The 25741-nt window shown below is 34.0% G+C and overlaps 1 protein-coding gene across 1 annotated transcript in view; it reads right to left on the bottom strand.

The window, feature by feature from the left end:
* The window catches only part of THEMIS (thymocyte selection associated), a 169929-nt gene that overhangs the window by 86175 nt on the left and 58013 nt on the right, over positions 1-25741 (bottom strand). The gene's annotated exons all lie outside the window — the stretch shown is intronic.

The following is a 25741-nucleotide window of genomic DNA, read 5'->3' as shown; positions in this document are numbered from 1 at the left end:
AGAAATGACTTTATTGAAGAGGTTTTAATAAATTCCAGGGAAAATAAGAACAAAGAAGAAAAGTAGGTAATTGCTCTCTTAACACAAAAGTAAATGAATGACAGTATTATATACTAGCAAGAATTAAGAAGATAGATTATCTTGCTAGATACTCATTAGACAATGAGACAATCTTACTAGAATTCAATATAGCTTGAAAAATCATTTATTAGTTTACTCAACAAATATATTCCAATTAAATTCATCTACATATTAAATCATTATTAACAGATTATAATGTCTCATGTCTATTATGGGTTACTACACGAATGATCAGTTATTTTTATAGCTAATCTTTGCCGAAACAAAAAAAGGATTTGGGTTATTTTTAGACATAAACATCCTGAAAAAGTCCAGTGATGCAATCCTGGCAAAAAGTAAGGTAGTATATGTAATATGTCCTGAAAAGCTTTAGAAATTTGATTAGGGTTCACTCACTGTATGGTGTGTTTGAAGACAGTGAAGCAAAGAAATATTTACTTTGAGGGAGCTTCTTATTTTATTAGATCTTGTATCAGGGAAAATCCAAAAAGAGAATATTCTTGAACTCTGCTAATAAATGAATTTGTGTGTATGAGTGCATGTGCATACCTATGTTTTATCTCATTTGTCTGTATGTGAAGATTTGTTTCTAAGAGCCTACACTCATTATCAGGGTATATAAAATTGACCAGTTTTTGTGAAATGTTTTTTTTAAAAAAGCTACCTAGAATCTCATAAATGGTAGAGGCACATAATTTTATTCCTTTTCTAGATATATTGATGATATAAGTCATAGAAGATTTAATTCAGCATCTTCTTTCTTGGGGAATTGTGTTCACCTAAGGTAATAACAGACCTAAAATGTTACAAAGCAGAAAAACCTGAAGTCCTAAGGGCCACCATTTATTTCAAGTTAATCAAATACTTCAGAGCTGTCTTGTTGTATGTCTCTATTGCAAGAAAAATATATCTATGAACCTGTGTGTTTTTCCTTAGAAGATGATTAAGTATACAGTTTAACATACTAAGTGGTAGACATAGGACAATTATCTTTGATTAACTTATTTCTTCTTCTACTATTGCCACCAATCCAGAGTTTATCCTTCTAAATAGCCATTTGATACTATACAAACTAAGGCATGTTCATATATATATATGTGTGTGTGTGTGTGTGTGCGCATGTGTGTGTGTATACACACACACATATATACACACAAACACATATATGATGCAGTATTGAAACTTCAATTTCACAATAAAGTACCATAAGCTTGATCAGCTTTATATTTCATCAATTTTTCCTCCATCTTTTCACAAAGAGTACAATAGTTTTACACTGGAGAAAATATAATTTACTGTTCATCCCCCCTCCCCCAAAACACAATTCAGGAGCTGAGGCATCATAGGGTGATTATAAAATAAGGCAATATGTAACCTTCATAAAGTAAACTACAAAGCAGAAAGAAAATATATTGCAATTTCCAAATTTGATTATCACCTATTAAAATGGATATTATTACTTTTAAATAAAGTAGGAGAAATTCATAAAGAACATGCATTTGAGAAACAAATGTTATAAGGAAATGCAATTAATTGATCTATTGAAAATTAACTGATGAGTGAATTTAGTCTTTAAGATCTTATCTCTGAATCTTAAGTTTTTGAAAACATTATAATTTTAACCAATTCTTAATGACCTGCCAATTTAGTAGTAGTAACAATGGAAATTTGTATGGAAATTCACAAGATTGAAAATTTTTTTCATGCATCATTTATCCTGACAATGATCTTTTAAGTACAGTATAACAAATGTTATCACTGAAGGATATAAAAATGGTCACGATTTTCATTGCCATGGCTCTAGAATCTCAAATCAGACCTTTGGCATCCAAGTTTTTTTTTGGGGGGTTTTTTTTTAGGTTTTTAAAATGCTCTTTTTTTTTTCAATTTATTTATTTTCAGAAAAACAGTATTCATTATTTCTTCACCACACCCAGTGCTCCATGCAATCCGTGCCCTCTATAATACCCACCACCTGGTACCCCAACCTCCCACCCCCCCACCACTTCCAACCCCTCAGATTGTTTTTCAGAGTCCATATTCTTTCGTGGTTCACCTGGCATCCAAGTTTTATGTTCTTGCCACCATACTAGGCTGTCTCCCCATCCTGCACATAACTCACAAGGACATTGCTCAGGAAAACATGTTTGTTCTTGTTCACAAGATATGTATATGGATCTCATTACCTGTTCTCCCTTTGCATTTATCAGCCTTTCCAGAGCCTCCAGTGTAAGAACAAGAGTAATTTCCTGATTCATTGTGCACAATTTACGCTCAACATATTTTTTTCTACCTTTTTTAAAATCTCATCAATTCACACCCAAATAGGGAGCAATTTTAAAAATTAAAATTTCTAACTGTATATCACATTATTTTAAAATTATTTTTATTTTTAAACAATTTTTAAGTAGACTTCCTGTCCAGTGTGGGGCTTGAACTTATGACTCAGAGATCAAGAGCTACATGCTCCACCAACTGAGCCAGCCAAGCACCCCGACAATATTCTTTAAAATATAAAACATAAGATCATCATGAAGATTTTACAATCATTTTCATAGGCTAATATCTAGCCTGCCTTGCTTTCCTAGTTCCAACCAAAAATATTCCCTCCATCTCTGAGATAAGGAATCTTAGAGTGAACTTTGCCTACTAATTCTCTGAAAGTAATAGCCCAACACAGGGTAAATAATCAGTCTGTTTTGTAAAAGCTTGGATATGTCCTAGTTGTTAATTGCTACATCCCCAATTCCAAATCCTATGGTTCCCTCTTCCTGGGAATATCCAAGAGATAAAAAGTAACATTCAGTAACAGTCATAAATCTTTTTCCCATTCACACAAAAACACTATTTATTTTGTTAAAGTTAAGCTCGATGATCTGTTGAGAGGTAAGTGGTAAGAGTCAAGTATGAAATACGTACACATTTTTCACATTGGATGACAGGATAAAAGCCATAGGCAATACCCCTAGCTGAAATCTCACTATTCATAGAACATAATACAACTGTGCTATGACAGAGGAGAGGAATCAGGCAACACCTAAGAATGCCAAGGAAAAAACAGTAGCACCAGATTGTTGTTGTATACAGCAAATTTGTATACAGCTGTTGTATACAGATGTTGTTGTATACAGCAAATATGTGTACATAATACCTATGTTATGTACAAAGTTACGTGCATTGACTCACTGGAATCCTTGAGTCCCCACTCACCAGATGTTTAAGAGGTGGAAAGGGGGGGGCGCCTGGGTGGCTCAGTGGTTTAAGCCTCTGCCTTCAGCTCAGGTCATGATCTCAGGGTCCTGCGATTGAGCCCCACGTCGGGCTCTCTGCTCAGCAGGGAGCCTGCTTCCCCCTCTCTCTCTGCCTGCCTCTCTGCCTACTTGTGATCTCTCTCTGTCTATCAAATAAATAAATAAATAATCTATTAAAAATCATTTTAAGAGGTGGAAAGGGGAATTCACAGGACAGTGGTGTTTATATGTGCTTAGCTGAAAGGATAAAAAGCAATATATATTGCCACATGTGAGAAAGTCCTCAAAAGACCTCAAAAGACTGCATACAGACATGTAAATTTTATTTTTCACATTTTACACATACATCATCAAAATGATCACAATACTGTAATTGAGGAGAAAGAAAGGTAACCAAAGAAGTGAAATACCTATACTCTGAAAATTATCAAATGCTGATAAAAGAAATTCAAGATGATGCAGAAAAGATGGAAAGATGTTCCATGCTCATGGGTTGGAAGAACAATTATTGTTAAAATGTCTATACTACCCAAAGCAATCTACACATTTAATGCAATCCCTATCAAAATACCAATGTGCATTTATCACAGAACTAGAACAAACAATCCTAAAATTTGTATGGAACAATAAAAGACCTCAAATAGTCAAAGCAGTCTTGAAAAAGAAAAACAAAACTGTAGGTATTACAATTCCAGACTTCAAGTTATATTACAAAGCAGTAATAATTAAAACAATATCATACTGGCATAAAAATAGATACATAGATCAATGAAACAAAACAGAAAACCCAGAAATAAAGTCCACAGTTATATGGTCAATTAATCTTCGACGAAAGAGGAATGAATATACAATGGGAAAAAGACAGTCTCTTCAACAAATGGTGTTAGGAAAACTGGACAGCAACATGCAGAAGAATGAAACTTGACCACTTTCTTTCACTATACTCAAAATGGATTAAAGACTTAAAAGTGAGACTTGACACCGTAAAAACCTTTGACAAGTGTACAGGCAGTAACGTCTCTGACATTGGCTTTAAAATGTTTGTCTAGCTATGTCTCCTGAAATAAAAGCAAAAATAAACTATTGGGATTACATCAATAGAAGAAGTTTCTGCACAGCAGAGGAAATAATCAACATACCTTAAAGGCAAACTACTGAATGGGAGAAAATATGTGCAAATGACATATCTGATAAAGGGTTAGTATCTAAAATACATAAAAAAAAAAACTTCAACAACTCAACACCCAATGTACAAATAATCCAGTTAAAAATAGGCAGAAGACATGAATTGACACTTCTCCAAAGAAAACATACAGATGGTCAAAACACACATGAAAAGATACTCAACATCACTCATCATCAGGGAAATGCAAATCAAAACTACAATAAGCTGTCACACTTGTCAGAATGGCTTAAATTAAAAACACAAGAAACAAAAGTGTTGGGAGGATGTGGAGAAAGAGGAACTTTCTTTCATTGTTGATGGGAATGCAAACTGGTGCATCCACTGTGGAAGACAATATGGACATTCCTCAAAAATAAAAAAGTGGAAATACCTTATGATCCAGGAATTGCACTACTGGGTATTCACCTCAAAAATACAAAAATATTCATTCAAAGGCATCCCTATGTTTACATGCATTTACATGCATCCCTATGTTTATAGCACTATTTACAATAGCCAAATTATGGAAGCAGCCCAAGTGTCCACTGATAGATAAGCAGATAAAGAAGGTGTGGTATGTGCGTGTGTGTGTGTCTGTGTGTGTGCACACACACACACACACACACACACACACACATATATATTATTCATCCCTAAAAAAGTGAAATCTTGCCATTTGCAGCAACATGGATAGAGCTAGAGAGTATAAGGCTAAGCAAAATAGGCCATCCAGAGAAAGACAAATACCATACGATTTCATTCATATGTGGAATTTAAGAAACAAAACAAATGAGTAAAGGAAAAAAGAGAGAGAGAGACAGATAGCATAAAACAGACTCTAAACTATAGAGAACAAACTGTTAGCAGAGGGGAGGTCAGTGGGGCAATGAGGAAAAGGGTGATGGAGATTGAATAGTACACTTACTATGATAAAAAAAAAACTAAAAAAATAATGAAAAAAACAAAAATAGATTATTAAAATATGCAGCTTAGAATATGCTGGAAATGTATATGTATATTTATCAGAATTGCAGTGTGAGGTAGCTACAAATAAAATACATATATTTCACAGATAAAAGGACATGAAAGTTTGAAAAGATGCCATAAATCCTCTATCTCCCCATGGCTCACAAGATACATAGTAGGTTTTTATGTCTCTAAAGTTCAAGGGCTTAATCACAGTTACACATTTCAATCTTCCATTATTATTATAAATTATAAACTGTTTGTCTAGCCTTTCATTAGCTAACGAAGAGGGTTCCCTCCTTTGGGGTGCAGGAAATCTTTGAGCTTTTTAAATCAAGCAACATAAGAAAATGGACTTTACTGATATTTAAGATGTTGATTGGCACTAGTTTCATCTGTCCATGTGTCAGATGGCCAGGCACCTGGAGATGCAGGTGAGGCCTCTGAGGGAGGTGTGGGGACTACACAAAGTGGGGGGGTTGACAGGGCTGCCACACAGGCTCATGTACTTCCAGTGTGTGGCAGGTCACGCGGCCATATTTAAGTAGGTTTTCAGAATACATTATCATAGTTTTTTTTTTCCAATTTATTTATTTTCAGAAAAACAGTATTCATTATTTTTTCACCACACCCAGTGCTCCATGCAAGCCTTGACCTCTATAATACCCACCACCTGGTACCCCAACCTCCCACCCCCCCGCCACTTCAAACCCCTCAGACACTTTTTCAGAGTCCATAGTCTCTCATGGTTCACCTCCCCTTCCAATTTACCCAAATTCCCTACTCCTCTCTAACGCCCCTTGTCCTCCATGCTATTAGTTATGCTCCACAAATAAGTGAAACCATATGATAATTGACTCTCTCTGCTTGACTTATTTCACTCAGCATAATCTCTTCCAGTCCCGTTCATGTTGCTACAAAAGTTGGGTATTCATCCTTTCTGATGGAGGCATAATACTCCATAGTGTATATGGACCACATCTTCCTTATCCATTCATCCGTTGAAGGGCATCTTGGTATCATAGTTTTTAAAGAAAGTAATTCAGAAAAAATTGATAAATGCCTTTAAGCATTACCTGAAAAGAACCCATGTATTGAAAATAAAACCAATATAAACACAAGTGAGCAACAAAGAAATGAAAGAGTTGATTGACATTTCTACTCTCACTCAAAACTTTTCTTCAGCCATATTATGAGGTAAAACAAGGATACGCTAGTCTAATGATACATAAAAAGTGGCTGAAACTGCTTTAACATCTCAAAGTTATCAAAATGCAGGTTCATTTCCATGATCATCACAAAGAAATTTGCCTTTAAGTTGGAGGTAAAGATATGTCAAAGATGCACACACAATTTTGAATAAATACATAGATATTTGAGATGCATGTTCAAAAATTTCTAATTAACTGAGCTATATGAAAAAGAAGATTTGGAGATAAATCAAACCACTACACATTTGATTATGTGTCTTCCTCTCTGCCAATGATGCAAAGTGCATCTCACTTATTTTTGTGCATGTGTGCTTCCGCTTCTTTAAAAATTGTAACTGCACTCTCTCCTGCAATCAATGTCTTAACATCCTTGTTATTTTAAAGGTATCTAAATAGATTTCCCATTTCTCATGCCTCCTGTGGCTTTTCTATCATTTTGTCATGTTTCCAAGACATTTTTTAGGTCAGCATATCCTACAAAAACTACCTTTTTCGAGACTACCCCAAATCCAACATTTCCATGAGAAACTCTAGGTCAAGCATCTTTGATCAACTTCAAACTGAAATGGGGTGCATGAAATATCTTATCAAGGCAAAAAATCATAATCCTTGAGCAAAGTATTGAGATATATAATAATAATAATAATAATAATGTCCAAATTGTGAGAAAGTGCTCCAGATTTCTCAGAATCAATTATAGGATTATTAAACATCTTCAACAAATGAATGACTCCAAAAATCTTCATAGAATAAGACAGAAGAGTCTTGATAGAACAGCAGAAACAAGAAATGTTAAGGAAAATTAAAGTTCATGATAAGAAAATTTGGCCTAATAATTTACTGAGTCTTTGGGAAGGCAGGAGTCATATCAAAGATGGCAACTGCATCTGTTAAATGTTAGAGGAGATTAAGTGAGACTGTAGAATTCCTGTATTTGAACGTCTTTACATTTACAATGGGATCAAAATTGTCTATAATAGCTATTAGCTATTAATAGTTCTTTTACCTGGAGATAAAAAGAATAAATCATAAAAGCTTTCAATTCATCTTTACCTTTTTGGTTCAAACTTTGCATTAAAAAAAAAGAAGAAGAAAAAAGAGGGGTGCCTGGGTGGCTCAGTGGGTTGGTTAAAGCCTCTGCCTTCAGCTCAGGTCAGGATCCCAGGGTCCTGGGATCGAGCCCCGCATCGGGCTCTCTGCTCTGCGGAGAGCTTGCTTCCTCCTCTCTCTGCCTGCCTCCCTGCCTGCTTGTGATCTCTGTCTGTCAAATAAATAAATAAAAATCTTAAAAAAAAATCTTAAAAAAATAAATAAAACCCTCAGTTTGGGGGCACCTGAGTGGCTCAGTGGGTTAAGCCTCTGCCTTTGGCTGAGGTCCTGATCCCAGGGTCCTGGGATCAAGCCCCACATCGGGCTCTCTGCTCAGCGGGGAGCCTACTTCCCCCCACCCCCCTGCCTGTTTCTCTGCCTACTTGTTATCTCTCTCTGTCAAATAAATAAATAAAATCTTTGAAAAAGAAAAAAGAAAAAGCAAACAAACAAAAATGTCTTTTTCCCAATAACAAACTCCTTGAAAGGAGTGACTATGTAATATTCAATACATTTGCGTTAACAATTTACATTAATAACTTTAGACCTTGAAATCAAATGATATAACTGATGTCTATGCCTAAAGCTCTGTTATAATCTTGGGTTATTAACAAATGTGTCATACGCAGTTGTTCATGATAAAGCTTTCTCTCCACCAACCACCGAGGATGAGTAACAGTCTAGAAGGAGGTGAGAGAATATGAGAACTTCTCAGAAACCTTAGCAAGAGCACAGCTCCCTGGACTGTGCAGGGCGTTGCCCCTTGTATTCTAGGAAGACACACAGAGGCATCCGGACTGGGAAGAACCGCCACAGACCTCAGCCACCCCAAAGTCTCTCAGTAGGCTTTTTTAGGAAATTCTTCAGAAATACTGCACATTTATTATTCCAGCTTTGGGTGACTTTAGGCAGTAGAATTTTCAGGACAAGCAATACACAACTATCCCAATAGTAAAATGGAGTGGCTTTTTAAAATGTTAATTGTTCATTTCAACAGCCTGGGTTTAATTCTGGCCTTAGTCCTTTTATCACTGTGTAAAGTCAAAAACTTACACCCCCCAGGGCCACAATTAATTTCCTTCTCTGCATAATGGAGAAAGTTATATCATCTACCTCATAAAGTCAATGTGATGATTAAAGGAGTTGATACATGTAACATGCTTACACAGTACTTCACACATACACATAGCAAACACCAAAAAAGCAAAATGATAAACAGTTATTCTTTCTCTTTATTTTCTTTTACTCTAGAATTCTAATCCTTTCTGGGATGGTTAGAAGGTCATAGAGATCAGTATTTACAGGGCCAAAGAGGACAAAGTAAATTCCAATCTGGATCAAATCAGATGAGACAAAATATATAGAATCTACAATGTAGCATCTGACACAGACTGAGCAAAAAATCCTAGCAACAATCATGTCTACAGATTTTGTCAGAGTGCTAGAATATGGAAATCAGCCTTAGGTGACCTCTTAGGGTGGACTGCTTTTGCTCTGAAGAGCTTGTCTGACCCCATGCTTTGATAAATTGCTTAGAATTTAACCACCATAATTTTATGTCCATAATGAGCAGATTATAGGGAGATGTAAGCACATTTTAAATGCAAATATTGTGCTGCTTGTAGTTATTCATAAGGTATACATTATACACAGCTACTGAAGTTCCCTTGAACAAAAGAAATAGCAAAATGCCAAGGCATTTTTGAAAGTGTGTTTTATTCATGGCCCTGAAAGGTAGTTGAAGCCAACTGACTGAGGAGTATACCCTCCCTCTATTTTAATGATCTTAATTTTGCTAATGGAATGTTAGTGGAAGGAGTTGGGGAGCCATGTGGCGCTGATTATGTTTTTCAGTATTGCTGTTGCCTACAAATTAAATGTACCTAAGTAGCCACCTGTTTATGCTTACGATTATGTAAAGCCCCATATGTTTCCCTCTCTACACATGGGAGGTAAATATTGAAAAAATTATTCTGGTGTGAAGGGTGAAAACAGCAGCAATTCTTCTATAACTGTCAACATATGCTGTGGTATTTCCTTTAATGTTGTGCTTTGTCTGACATATTTGCTGATTTTTACCATGCAGTGTTCAAAAATATCTGTTACTCATGGTTATAGGAAACAATTAAAAATCACTTTACATTAAATTCAAATTAGGAAGAGATATAATTTCCTGATGTAACCGTAAGTTTTAAATGGATCTCAGAGCTTATGATTTAAATAGATTTTGATTTGCACGAAAAAGAAAATGGAACTTCTTTTTTTTTTTTTTCCCCTAAATTCTCCAGCATATAAAAAGGAACATTTTCTTCCTAGGCACATCCTTTTGCTTCCATATTACTAGGCAACAAAAAGCCAACTTGAATGACATGAATTTGAAAACTGGCAATGGGTTCTTCAGATAGTTAGCCTACCTCTGTGCTCACTGGATTTGCTCTGGAGAGCAGCTTGCTGGATGGCATACAGAAAATCTGACCTGGTACCTGGTCAGCAAGAGTTCCTGAGAAGTTTGTCAAAAACTAAGAATAATAACCTAAATGCCTCCAAAACCAGAAGAGTTACTTTCATAATAATGGATAAAAATACATAAATATATATAGCTTTATGAAATGTATATATACATTTATATATTTATAGACTCCACAGTATATGTTATATATAGAATCCACTATATATATATATTTTTCTATATGTATATATATTCATATATATATATATCATAAAGCTAGAGCTGAAATAAGAACCCATGCTGGGTATAGTGAAACAGGCAGCCACTCTACATTTTTAAAAGGTAACAATTAAAGTAATAATAAAAAGAATTTTTATTATTACTTTAAAATCATAGAGTAGTTTCTACAGACCAATGTTTGTAGTATGCACTTAATGATCACTTCATTTCATTTATTTATTTCTTGGAAGAATTTTATGACATAAAGAGCGCTGATATTTCCTAACTCTGTAAATAAGGAAATTAATAAACTGATGCACTAAAACACATCAAGGAGATCATCCAGTCTTAAAATTTTGGTAATTTTTTTCAATCTTGACATACATTAAAAAATTTTTTTTTAAGATTTTATTTATTCGACAGACAGAGATCAAAAGTAGGCAGAGAGGCAGGCAAAGAGAGAGAGAGGAGGAAGCAGAGTCCCTGCTGAGCAGAGAGCCTGATGCAGGGCTCGAGAGACCCTGAGATCATGACCTGAACCAAAGGCAAAGGTTTTAACCCACTGAGTCACTCAGGTGTCCCTTGACATACATTTTGATAAGTAGAGACAGAATGTTTTAACACTGAAACTATATCAGATACATTCATTTGGATTCCACTTGTTTCATTAAACATTGGACCATGCTTAAATCGAATGTTTTAAAATATTTTTCCTAAGTATGATTTCCAATGACTGTAAAAACGTCATAAGGAATGTATCATACTTATCTTTTTCTGTACTATTGGGCATTTAAATTGATTCCATTATTTTGCTATTACAAATAATACTATGATGATTATTCCCTTAGAGTTTATTTTAATATGTGGAACCACTGAATAAAAGGCCCTTTTACAGACAGACTACCAATTCCAGGAGACCAGGGATCAAGACTTAAGTGTATCTCTGTCATCAATCACTATCTTTGTACATGAACAAAAGGAACATTTGCCAATTGAGTAGCAGATGGCTCTCAAAACAGAAAATCAAATTTACATTCAGAAAGGTTATAACATTCTATACACTCTTCAGCTGGGTTTGAGAGTCACCATTTGACAGTATCTTTCTCAATTTTATTATCATAATTATAAACCTTAGTTAACAAATACATGGAAAAGCTGTCATTATTGTTTTAATTTACACTGAATCCAAACTAATTTATATGTGGTTAGAAGCCATCTGAGTTTCTTCTGTCCTTTGTCCAATTAGTGTTTCCCAATTAATGTTATACTAGGCTATTTAATTGATTTTTTTTGTTTGTTTTACATTTTAGTGTTATCTAGTCTTTCGGAAATTGTGTCAGTTTTGTTATTAACCTTTTTTTTTTACTGTTTTTACTTTTATGATATGCAGAAGTTCCACTTTATGTAATAAAATACATTGTTTCTTTATGGTTTTTCATTATATTTATAATCTGAAACTTGTTTCAAATAAAAGTTTTACTTAAAATATAACCATTTCATCTACTTCAACCTTCCTTTGCTATGTGGTATTAAGATAATGATCTAATTTCATTTTTTGTTTTCTAAATTGATAACGATTCTATGATAATTTAGTAAATAACTCTTTCCCTAACCTCAGATGTGCAGTACCAACTTCATCAAATAGAAAGTAATACTCTATATTAAAGTCTATCTCAGAGCTATAAACAAATGCTTAAGTTGAGTCACTAGAGTCAAATTCAAAGAATTACTTTGATGCTTCTAATAACTAGTGCCACTGTTATTAATTCATTAATTCAGCTTTTGATTTTCTATAAGTAACATACAGTATAATTTACTATAACTTCATAATGGGCTTTAATATTTGCAAGATAACTAACCTTATTTTTTTAAAAAAATATTTTCTTGGAAATTTTCACTTGCTCATTCTCCCAAATGAACCTTAGAATTAGTTTCATAAGTGCCAACATAATAATAATTATGATTATAATAATTATGACATAATGCAGAAATTATGTTTACCATTGTGTTAATCTCACAAATTAATTCATGTGCAATTTACACACACACACACACACACACACACACAAAATATTGTTTTCTGATTCAAGCACCTAAAATGTCTTTTTATTTCTAATAAATAAGAAAGCCTTTACAATATTTTTTTTAAAAATAAGTAAATCATAAATTAAAGTATTCTAATATTCTTACACTAGGTTCTAAAGATATTGAACTTAGTTGTTCTGTTTTTACCTTGCTATTTCAAGTAGATTATCCTTACAAATTCTAAATGGTTATAACTGCAAAGTTATAACCGTGTTTATATATTCTTCTATATATAAATATATATTTGTTTATGTGCATGTTTTGTATATATTTGTTTTCTATGCATTTTTTTATTCTGTCATCCTGCTAAATTCATTTGCACTGTTGACAGTGCAACCTTCTGCCACTCTGTGTCAGGCCTTCTATTTTCTAGGATTTTAAAGGTTTTTAAACTCATGTTGTTAAAAACAAATGAACAAAAAAGCTGAGATAGGAATACTAAAAACTAATGAACTACATACTTTAAACAGCTGAATTTTATGCTATATAAATTATAGCTCAATAAAGCCATTAATTTTTCAAAATCAGAGGGGAAGGAATAAATAGTTAAGTAGTAGATTCAAAAAAGCAGTTAGATTGGTCCTTTCATTAGGTCCTGGTGGAATGTAAATTGGCAGAGTATTTACAGAATGTGATTTGGCAATACACATCAAAACCTTTAAAAACATTTTTATTTCTGAACTCATAATTTCATGTACATGAAATTATTATAATAAGCAGAAGTGCAGATAAAACTTCATTTAAAAGTCTGCTCATAATGGCATAAATTGTAGAAGTGAACATGTTTGGGATGGATTTATTAATTATGGTATATGCATGTGAAAAACTCATACAGAAAATAAAAATTATGTTCTAAAGAATAATGACATGGGCAAGTCCTCTGAAACAGGCTTACTTTCCATCATATTAGAACATATGTCTATATGTATGCATATGTATAATGTACTCAAAAAGAAAGGAAGGAAATGTACCAAATATTAATGCTAGAAAGTTCTGGTGATAAGATTATAGGGAACTTTTATTCACTTCCCTGCATTTTCTCCCATTTTTTTAATCTTCAAATATACAAGATGTATGTAGTATTCGTAAAATTGAAAAAAAAAATCGATATATTTTATAACTTTAAAGAGTTGAGTTCCTTATGTCCAAACAAAAACTTGCACATGGATGCTTACAGCAGCTTTATTCAATTGCCAAAACTTAGAAGTAACCAAGATGTCCTGTAGTTTCGGCAGTACGGATAAATAAACTATAGTACATCCAGACAATGCAATACTATTTAGCACCAAAAGGAAATGTGTTATTAAGCCATGAAAAGACATGGGGGAATCTTGAAGGCATACTACTAAAACGGCTACATACTCCATGATTCCAACTGTATGACATGTTGGAAAAGGCAAAACATTTGGAAAACTGTAAAAAGATCAGTGGTTGCCAAAGGTTGTCAGAGAGGAAGGATGACTAGGAGAGGCACAGAGGATTGCTTGGACAGTGGAAATACTTTGTGATACTTCTATAATGATGAATATATGTCATTATACATTTGTCTAAACCCACAAAATGTATAATATCAAGAGTGAACCATAATGTAAACTGTGAACTTTGGGTGTTTCTGATGTATCAAGGTAGGCTTATCAGTTGTAAAAAGTGTGCTACTCTGGTATGGGGTATTGATAATGGGGACTATGCAGACTTGGGGGCAGTGGGCATATGGGAAATCTGTGTACCTTCTGTTCAACTTTGCTATGAACCTAAAGCTGTTCTTCAAAATAATGTCTATTTAAAAAAAGCTTTTGTTCCAATGGCAGACCTGCTAAATCATTAGTATGTAATTTTGTATAATGCAGTCATGTGCTTTATCAGTGCTCAGTTAAGAGAGTCAAGGAATAGAAGATTTGTGTAGACAATGTTTTAAGGACAACCTGATTCCTCTCATCAGAGTCCCTCTATGGTGATACCCTGGAGATAACACTATAAAGAACTTTAGAGGAATTATGCATGTAGAAAAGGGGGATGGGAAGAGCAAAATAAGATGAGACAGATTTTTAGAAGATGTACATAAAATAGTAATACTATGAAAACTTATAGAACAGTATTTGTTGTAGAAAAACCCATTTTAAAATAATCTTTATGACAAAACTCTGGTGTGATGCTAAAATGTACAAAGGTGAGTGAAAAGAATATTTTAACCTAGAACTGCAAAGTCTCTTTGTTTTCCAGATAATATACATTTTAGTTATTCAAAGACCAAGGACTTAGAGAAATAATTTGATCACATGCTAAAGAATAGAAGAAAAATAGCCACCCCCCCCACAAAGGAACTGAAAATTAAAGTAAAATTCTGAATTCTCGTGTATTTAGATTACTTCAGATTTTCTTGCATAGTATATGCAAAATATCCCTTTTTGTTTAGGAAAATATTTTGTACAAAAGACATAGCTCAATTTATTTTGCCTAAGTGAGCACAGTGGGAAGAGATGCCTTAAGAGAAGTTGACCCAGAAAATTTGGAAGAATACCCCACGAGTCCCTGAATAGCAAATTATCCAAAAGGCAAGAAGCCCTATTTCAGGCTTCTCTGAATCATATGTCATCATAACATCCAGATGGAAAAATAAGAGCAATTTGTGCCCTATATCTTGTTTCTTTTAACAAAAGTCCTTCACACAAAAAGAAGATAAAAAGGGTTTTCAACTATAAAGCTGCTAAATATATTTTAAATACTTTTTGCATAACACTTTTCCTATCAGGTCCTTTTAGAAACTGATATTTTAGGGGCACCTGGGTGGCTCAGTGGGTTAAGTCTCTGCCTTCATCTCAGGTCACGATCTCAGGGTCCTAGGATTGAGCCCTGCATTGGGTTCTGTGCTCAGCAGGGAGCCTTCTTCCCCCTCTCTCTGCCTGCTGTTCTGCCTACTTTTGATGTCTCTCTCTCTGTCAAATAAATAAATAAAATCTTTAAAAAGAAACTGATACTTTAGTCAAATAAAAAAATGTCTACAATCATAAGATGGCTAAACATGAAAGATTTAATTATTTCAATGGTACACAAAACACAAAATGAGTGACCACTGAAAGTATGATATGTTGTCTAGCAATTAAGTATACAGTTTCCCAAATGAAACAATGGGAAAATTCATTTTGAAAAATGCATTTTTCATAAGGCATATAAGAACAAGTTTCATAAGTTTTAGTCATTTAATCTTAATTGATTTTAGCCACTGATTTTTTAGTACTTTTCTGTATTATTCACATTTCTATTTAAAATGATTTTAAAAGAATCTTACCGTTCAGAAGAGGTAGAGATATTCTGGGAGCTAATTCTCCATGACATGTCTACATGCTTCAGAAGCTGGAGGTTTTGTTTATTGACCAGGATAAACAAAATGGAGAATTTCTCTCTTCTGAGAGACATTCTAAGGTAGCAAAGTCTTCTTCCTTCTCCCTAACGAAGAGTTTCTTACTCCAGGATAATAACAAGAATGTTTTCCTAGTGGGCAAAGATTGGCAGGTTTCCAGCAGCCCCTCACATTTTTGAGATTTCCTAAACTTGGTGTTTCTATGCTATGCATTTAGTACCCACCTGGTCCTCCTCTATCGTCACCCCCATGAGACATGAGCTCAAGGGACACTAAGACATAAAGTAATGCTGTCTGTTATGCCATGAGAACTAACCTGCTACATTCATTTGGGCTGTTTCATTACTGACTGTATTTATGGAAGAGTGGCAAATCAGCATGGCAGCTACAAGGTTACTTAGGAATGGACTGTCCACTTGACATAAAATTCTTTTATCCCTTTATCTGATAGAAATTCTTTTCAGTAGGAAGCACTGCCTGAAGCCTGTCTTTAAAACATGGTTTAAATACATTAAACCTATGAAGAAAATTTTATATTTAATGAATTTTCTAACAGTCATCTAAAAATTCCCATTTCATGTTATTTTAGGAGAGCAATCAGTTTAGATCCTTTTAGTATTATAATGTTTACTGCACAGAACAGAAAAATTAGAAAGGATGCCACATATCCAAGGGATCTGTGGATCTTCATCCTAACACTGATGCTGGTTGACAAAAAGACCATTTCACTCTTCTTCTATGATTTTTTTTGTGTGTGTGTGTCTTTTTTAAATTTTTTTATTTTTTTTATTTTATTTTTTTTTAGCTCTTTTTTTTTCCAATTTATTTATTTTCAGAAAAACAGTATTCATTATTTTTTCACCACACCCAGTGCTCCATGCAAGCCTTGACCTCTATAATACCCACCACCTGGTACCCCAACCTCTCACCCCCCCGCCACTTCAAACCCCTCAGATTGTTTTTCAGAGTCCATAGTCTCTCATGGTTCATCTCCCCTTCCAATTTACCCAAAAGCACATACCCTCCCCAATGTCCATAACCCTACCCCCCTTCTCCCAACCCCCCTCCCCCCAGCAACCCACATTTTGTTTCGTGAGATTAAGAGTCACTTATGGTTTGTCTCCCTCCCTATCCCATCTTGTTTCATGGATTCTTCTCCTACCCACTTAAGCCCCCATGTTGCATCACCACTCCCTCATATCAGGGAGATCATATGATATTTGTCTTTCTCCGCTTGACTTATTTCGCTAAGCATGATATGCTCTAGTTCCATCCATGTTGTCGCAAATGGCAAGATTTCGTTTCTTTTGATGGCTGCATAGTATTCCATTGTGTATATATACCACATCTTCTTGATCCATTCATCTGTTGATGGACATCTAGGTTCTTTCCATAGTTTGGCTATTGTGGACATTGCTGCTATAAACATTCGGGTGCACACTCTTCTTCTATGATTAAGCAAGAAGTGCTTCAGAGCACAGACTCGGGAGCCATACTGTTTATATCTGTATTGGTACTATTCAATACAACACCACTGTTAGAGGCATTGCACTGAGCGTTTGAAACGTGGCCTCTTGAAATTAGCATAGCCTGAATTGAGATGTACTATGGGGGGGGGGAATATGTCTGGATTTTAAAGACTTGACATGAGGAAAATGCAAAATATCTCAATAATTTTTATAATGATTATATGTTAAAAAGATAATATAGTTATAGATTTTAATAAAATATTTAATTAAAATTAATTTCCTATGTCTCTGGTTCTCTCTATTTTTGTTTTGTTTTCCTGTTTTTTAACTTATTTAAATATCTGTGCCAGGTAGCTTCCATGATAGCCCTCAGGAATTCCTGCCTGTTGGTAGTCACACCCTTGTACAGTCCCCTCCTAGAGTGTACCAGCATTTCTCTGGGCAATCAAAAGAATATAGCAGATGTGATAGTATATCATTTCTGAGATTAAGTTATAGAAGACTGAGATTTCTATCTTGGGCTTTCTCTCACTCTCAGGTCATTCACTCAGGAGGAATTTTACGGAGTCGGGATGTGTGGAAGAACTGAAGCCTCCTGGAATAGCCACATAAATGAATTTAAATGAATAAACATGAATATATAGTCTCACATTATATATTATATTATATTATATTATATTAGACAGTACTAGCATACATTCATTGCAACCATTTACCCACTATTTGGTCTTGGGCAAGTTCCTTATTTTCTTATATGTAAATGTGAATTCAGTTTATATATATATACATATGTGTATATATATATAAATGTATAATGTTTATATATATTTATATAATACATATTGTATATACAAAAATATAAAACATATATTCATTATATATAAACACACACATATATATGAATAATATATACATACACATAAAAGTGTTTAGAACAGTTTTATATGTAAAAGTTTTTAGAACACTGTTTAGCAATTATCAGGATTCTAATTTGAGTGTGTGTAGGGTAGTAGAGAATGTTCCATCTCTAAGTTTTTCTATCACATGCTTCCTCTCTCCAGCAATATTATTCCTATACAGTAATAAAGTTCATAGAATTTTAAAATTCAAACAGAAAACTTCAATGTGGCTATGTAATTTTAGCAGTGGTTTTACAGATGCAACCACAATCTTTCTTGGACATGGTTTAGAGACACGTATGTAAACTTGCTATTGGTGGGAGGAAATGGGGACTGTGATAATCAGAAAAATGTATTTTTTCTTTGTAACACTTCCTCCCAGGAAATTCATTATGTCTAGAGATGGCAGTTAGTATTCATGCTTCATAAGGATCCTGCCAGGAAATAATCCAGAAATTTGGAACTTCACTACAACCCAAACATTACATCAGTTACTAATCTATGGGGATAATGTACTTTACAACCAAATATCAGAATGTATTTTTGTTGTACTTGGCAAAAATTGCACATTTTCTAGCTCAGAAAAAGGTTCAGTCAAGAGTGCTGTCTTCTGAAAGAAAAATCATACTTCTAAAGTAGTATGTTTATGTCCATAAAGAACTTAAATAATTGTTTTTTATTTTTTAATATACTGAACAGTTTTTGAAATGACAAAATAGAGACATGTGGAAATATAACATTAACAAAGAATGCAACCAGGGATATATATTGCAAGCTTAGTTCCCCATTACAGTTTGGCAAAAATCAACTTCCATTTGCACCCTAGAATTATCCTTACAAAATCTCTACAAAGCTTTCCTTTCTTGACTGTTTCTTGAGCTTCCACTTACTGGCGCTGCATCTCTAAAGCTATATTTACTGATGAAAGTCTGGATATCTTTTTTCAGTAGTGCATCTTTATTTGCAAAGAAATCATTATAAGCAACCTTGCCAAGTTTATGACCACTTTCCTTAAAACTTTCAAATTACAATGAGAAATTAAGGATCTCTGTTAATATACTTTAACATAAATATATATATATATATATACTTTAACATAGTAGAGTAGATGATGTCAGCAAATATGGTAGAATAAGGACCTCTGAAAACTATCTCTTCCTTTATGAAAGCAGTGGAGAAACTGGTTAAAAATAAATGGTCAGAATTAATTTTTTTAGAACTCTGGAAATTAGCCAAAGGATTGCTGTAACCTAGGGAACATTTATTAAAGAAAAAAAAAAGATAAATCTTGGTAAAATCAGCAAATTTTTTGACATTTGAACTTGCAGTATTCCATTCCTCTCATCCCTTTAACTTCATACTGAAAACTAATAGCTTATAGTCATGGCAAAACCAACACTGCTGCAATCACAAGAGGGAGCAGAAAGGAGCTAGAATTCTTTCAAAGTTCTTTCTCAGAGAACCGTTATTTTTTGACATGTCTAGTAACTCCCTGAAAGATTCTACTTGCAACATTATCTTTATTTGATCTCATTTTGAGCTCACTCAATAGGAAAAGACAGTATTTGTCAAAATAGTATTGATATTTGATAGTATTTGTCAAAAACAATAAGAGATAATTATTTAATTGTTGTGGCTGCCTGCAATCATGTATAACAGTTGGGGGGAAAAATAGGCTAACCAAAACAGTTTAAAAGAAAAGCTGAGAAATGAGATATCTGTAAGAACATTGAAAAGTTTTTATATATTCCTGATAATCTAGAAGACCACATACTTGTGCAGGACTGTGCACATGCCTCAGACTGTATGTTGAGGAAAGACCTGAAAAGGTCCTAAACTCTCAACTCCGGCTGACTTTGAGGCTCCACATGAGCAAGCAAGTAAGAATTTTTACCTGCCAAATTGAGTGTTGAAGGCATGCCTTCAAATGAACACTGACCCTTCAACAAAGACTGGGAGACCTCCTGTTTCCAGCTGTTTAAGAAAATCTGTGCCAAGGCATACCCACTAAGCTAACTGAGCAGAGACTTCAATAGCCTCATATGACAAAGAATACAGATTTTACAGATACAGTTTAGAAAAGCTACTCAACAACTTGCAATAACAACAAGCCCTGAGATGGGGAGAAAATTAAATTCTTAGAGTTGTTGCATTATATTGTTTAAAATATCCAGCTTTCAACAACAAATTACGAAACAGGCAAAGGAATAAGAAAGTGTGAACCACCCACCAGGGGGATGGGGGGTGTCAGGGAACAGTCAATAAAAACTGTTTCTGAGGGGAAGCCCAGACATTAGATTTCCCAGAGAAAAGAATTTAAATAAACTATTTTAAATACATTCAAAGAAATAAGGAAAACTACATATAAAGAACTAAAAGTAAGTATGAAAATGAAGTTTATCAAATAGAGTATTTAAATCAAATTTAAAGAGAAGTCAGGTGGGATTATTCAACTTGAGAAGCAAAAATAAAAAAGTATAAAGAGAAATGAAGAGTCTCAAAGATGTATGTGACACCATCAAGCATATTTATATGGGAATAATGTGTGCTCCAGAAGGAGAAGAAAGAGAAAAGCATAGGAAAAATATTTAAAGAAATAAGGACCAAAGTTTCCAAAATTTGATGAAAAATAGTAATCTACACATTCAAAAAACTCAAAGCATTTCAAGTAGGATAAACTTGGAGACTAATATCATCCTGATCAAGCCATTGAAAACCAGACAAACAGGGAATTTTGGAAGCAGCAAAAGAAAAGAGATTCATCGAGTACAAGGATTTTTCAATAAGATTAAAAGTCAATCTTTACTCTGAAACCATGAAAGCCAGAAATCACTGGGATGCCATAGTTAATGTATTGAAATAAAAGAATTGTGAACTAATTCTCTATTCCAAAAATTTATCCTTTAAAAATGAAAGTTTCTCAGAAAATTAAAAACAGGAATACCATATGATGCAATAATTCCACTACTATTTACCCAAGGAAAATGAAAACAATAATTCAAAAAGATATATGCACCCCTACATTCATTGCAACATTATTTACAATAGCCAACACATGGAAGCAGCCTAAGAGTTCATAGACAGATGAATGGATAAGGAAGATGTGATACGTATGTGTGTATAAAGATATCTAGATAGATAGACAGATAGATAGATAGATACAGCAGCCATATGAGATTGTGCCATTTGCAACATGTATGGACCTAGACGGTATTATACTAAGTGAAATAAATCAGATTAAGAAAGACAGAAACCATATGATATTGCTCATATGTGAGATCTAAAAAACAAACAATCAAAAAGCAGAATCAGACCTGTAAATAGAGAACAAACTGATGGTTGCCAGAGGGAAGTGTCTGTGTTGGGGGGATGGGAATGTAAAATGGGTGAAGTGGAGTGGGAAATACAGGCTTGCAGTTTCAGAATGAGTAAGTCACAGAAATAAAAGGCATAGCATAAAAAATATAGCCAGTGATAAAGGTAGCTATACTAAGTACAACACAATGTATGAAATTGTGGAGTCATGTTGTACACCTGAAACAAATATAACATTGTGGGTTAACTACACTCAAATAAATCAATAAATAAATAATAAAATGATGGACAAATTCAGATATTTACAGGTAACAAAAACTGAGAGGCTTTTTTACTATCAAACATACCACATAAGAAATCTTACAGGGAAGAGCACCTGGGTGGCTCAGCAGGTTAAGCCTCTGCCTTCCGCTCAGAGCCCTGGGATCAAGCTCCGAATCTGGCTTTCTGTTCAGCAGGGAGCTTGCTCCCCACCACCGCCCCTCTGCCTGCCTCTCTGTATGTCAAATAAATATAAAAAAAAAATTAAAAAAAAGAAATCTTAAAGGGAATCCTTCAGTCTGAAGGACATAAGACAATAACTTTATTCTGTGTCAAGAAATAAAAATAACTGCAAAAGGAACTATAGAAGTAAATACAAAAGAAAATTTACATGTCCTTTTTATTTTTAAATATTTTGTCCTAATTTAAAAGACAATTGCATAAAGAATAATCATAAAACTATGTTGATGGACACATAATCTTTAAACATGTAATTTTTATGATAATAACACCTAGAAAGATAGGATAGGGAATAGAACTACAAAGAAGGCAAGTTTTATACACTATTGAAATAAAATTAGTTAATCCAGACTAGATTGTTATAAATTAAGATGTTAATTGTAATCCCCAAGCAACCAGTAAAAAATAACTAAAAATGTATATGCAAAAAAAAAAAAAAAAAAAAAAAACATTGGGCTTCTGGGCTCTGGCCTAGCATATAAAAAGTTTGGAAGTTGACACTCTGTCCTACAAAAAGTAAACAGTCAAACAAACTAAAAAATCAACAATTATTCTTAAATCTTTTAGAGAAGTGAGATCAGAGGATAAACCAGTGCCTCTAAAATTGAAAAGATAGACAAGTACAGAGAACCATAACTTACCAAACAAACAAACCTATATAAGAACCATTACCAGGCTAGGAAAATCTAAACTATAATTGCTGAATTGCTAGACACTCAGAATGGACAAGTCTGAGAGTAAAAAATCCAGGGTCCTAGTGATAAAGGAGCTCCCATAATTTTGTAAGTTTTACTCCTAGGTCTTGACCAGACTCTCACAGTAAATATGAAAGAAAAATCTCCTCAAACTTCTGTCAGAGGAAAGGTTAAAAACAATTTTTTTTTTCAAAATAAGTCAGAACAATCTATTCTTCTTAATAAGGCTTTCCCTTAAAAGGCACTATTGCTGTTTTATTAGGACTAACTGACCTGGGAGAAGGAAAACATATAACTAGCACCCACTCAAGCCTTCCATTCAAAGAAAATGTGCATCTAAAGCCCACTCTAGTCTTTCCATTTAAGGAAATGGAAATACGCAGATCTGGCCTGCTCTAGTCTTCCACGTGTGAGAAGAGAAATGTTCAACCCACTGTAACCACCCTTTCCCACCCAAGGGTTGGGGAACAAGACTGAGAAGCACTTAAAAAGTTCATGGTTCAGAGGCACAGGACTGTAAAGATACTGGTATCTAATCATAGGCGTATAGAATGTTTACCCTCCTACTACAACTTACTGTTAGATTACTAAAGTCCTATTAACAACAGTGTCTTTCTATCCAATACTTCATGTCTGGCTATCAAGAAAAAGATACAAGGCATAATAAAAGGCAAAAAAGACAATTGAAGAGACAGAGCAAGCATCAGAAGCAGATTCAGATATGGCAAGGAAGGTTAGGATAATCAAACCAGGAACTTAAAACAATTATGATTAAGATGCTAGGGCCCAAGTGGACAAAGCATAAAAGGTGGGCAATGTAAGCAGAGAGAGAGAAACCTAAGAAAGAACCAAAATGAAATGCTGAAATTCAAAAACACTATTAACAGACGTAAATAATGTCTTTATTTGATGGGCTCATTAATAGACTGGAAATAGCTGAAGAAAGAATCCCTGAGCTTGAGAATATATCAATAGAAATTTCCAAAACAGAAAAGAAAAACACAAAACCAAAAATACAGAACAGAATATACAAATACTGTGGAACAACAACAACAAAAAAAGGTCTAACATAAGCATAATGGGAAAAGCAGAAGGAAAAGAGAAATAAGAATGGAGGAAATACTTGAAGCAACACCTGAGAATTTCCCTCAAATTAATGACAGGTGACAAAAAACAGTTCCAGGAATCTTGGGAAACACTAAACTGGATAAATGAAAACAAAGAAACATAAAACACCAACTATACAGGAATATCATATTTAAACTGCAAAAATCAAAGATAAAGAAAAAATCATGAAAGAAGCCAGAAGAATAGAACCCCTTACCTACAAAGGAACAAAGAATTACATCCAACTATTCAGAAACCATGCAAGCAAGAGACTGGCTGAAATATTTAGTGTTAAGAGGGAAAATAAAAAACCAACTTAAAATTCTGTATCCTGAGAAATAATTCTTCAAACATAAAGGAGAATTTAAGACATTCTCAGACGAACAACAACTAGGAATTTGTTGCCAGTAGACCTGCTTTGCAAGAAATTCTGCAGAGAACCGAGAAGTTATACAGGTGAGAAATTTGGAGCTACATAAAGAAAAGAAGAACATCATCAAAGGAATAAGTGATGTTTTTCTCATTATTAATTGATCTGACAGGGGTGCCTGGGTAGCTTAGTCAGTTAAGTGTCTGCCTTTAGTTTAGATTATCAGACCAGGGTTCTGGGATCGAGCCCCCCTTTGGGCTCCCTACATGGCGGGGGAGTCCACTTCTCCCTCTCAATCTCCCTCTGTGCTCTTGCTCTCTGTCTCTCAAGTAAATAAATTTAAAATCTCAAAAAAAAACCCAGTTCATTATTAATTGATCTAACAGATAAAGGCTTGTTTGTAATAATAATATCAACAATGTATTTAATTATGTATGCTTAAGTATAGATATATCCTTGTGTGTGTTTACGCATAAGTAAAATAAAATGACAGGATTGGTACAAGAGATAGGAGAAATGAATTAGGAGTAGTTTGTTATGATAAAGTACTTAGACACCTGAGAAGGAATATGGTCTTATTTGAAACTAAACTTGGCTTAATTGTAAATGTATATTGCAAACCCTATGGCAACCACTAATAAAAGCTAATTTAAGTATAATAAGTATAATGGTTATGCTAAGAACAGAGAGAAAATGGAATCATACAAAATGCTCAGTTAAACCCAAAAAAGGCAGAAAAATTATGGAAGACAAAAATAAGAACAAATAACAAAGGCAACTAATAGTAACAAATACTGTAGACATTAACAGAACTACAGTTGACCCTTGAACATCATGGATTTGAACTATGCAGGTCCATTTATACACAGATTTTTAATAACAATTTATATTCTGTAGCTTACTTTATTGTAAGAATACAGTATATAATACATATAACCTACAGAATGTGTTAATTAACTATGTTGTTGGTAAGGCTTCCAGTCAACTGTAGGCTATTAATAGTTAAGTTTTTAGGGAGTCAAAAGTGATATGTAGATTTTCAGCTGGGTGGGGGAAACTCTGCATTGTTCAAGCGTTGACTCTACATCAGTAATCATTTTAAATGTCAATAGTCTAAGTACAACAACCAAGAGACAGATTATCAGAGTCAATCAAATAACAAGACCCAATTATATATTTTTTATAGAAAATCCATTTTAAATATAAAGACACAGGGGCATGTGGGTGGCTCAGTTTGTTAGACATCAGACTCTTGTTTCAGCTTAGGTCATGACCTCAGGTCATAAGATTGAGTCCCACATTGGCTCCAGGTTCAGCATGTCATCTGCTTGAGATTCTCTTTCCTTCTCCCTCTCATTCTATGGACCAGCATTACTCTAATACCAAAACCAGACAAAGATATTACAAGAAAAAACTACACGCCATATTTCTCATAAATGTAGATGCAAAATCTTCAATAAAATATTAATAAATCAAACCCAACAATGTATAAAAAGAGTTAGACACCACAA

The sequence above is a fragment of the Neovison vison genome, chromosome 1, assembly GCF_020171115.1.
Source record: "Neovison vison isolate M4711 chromosome 1, ASM_NN_V1, whole genome shotgun sequence".
NCBI lineage: Eukaryota > Metazoa > Chordata > Mammalia > Carnivora > Mustelidae > Neogale > Neogale vison.
The sequence above is the reverse complement of the archived record's forward strand: the minus strand, read 5'-3'. Positions and strand labels throughout refer to the sequence as shown.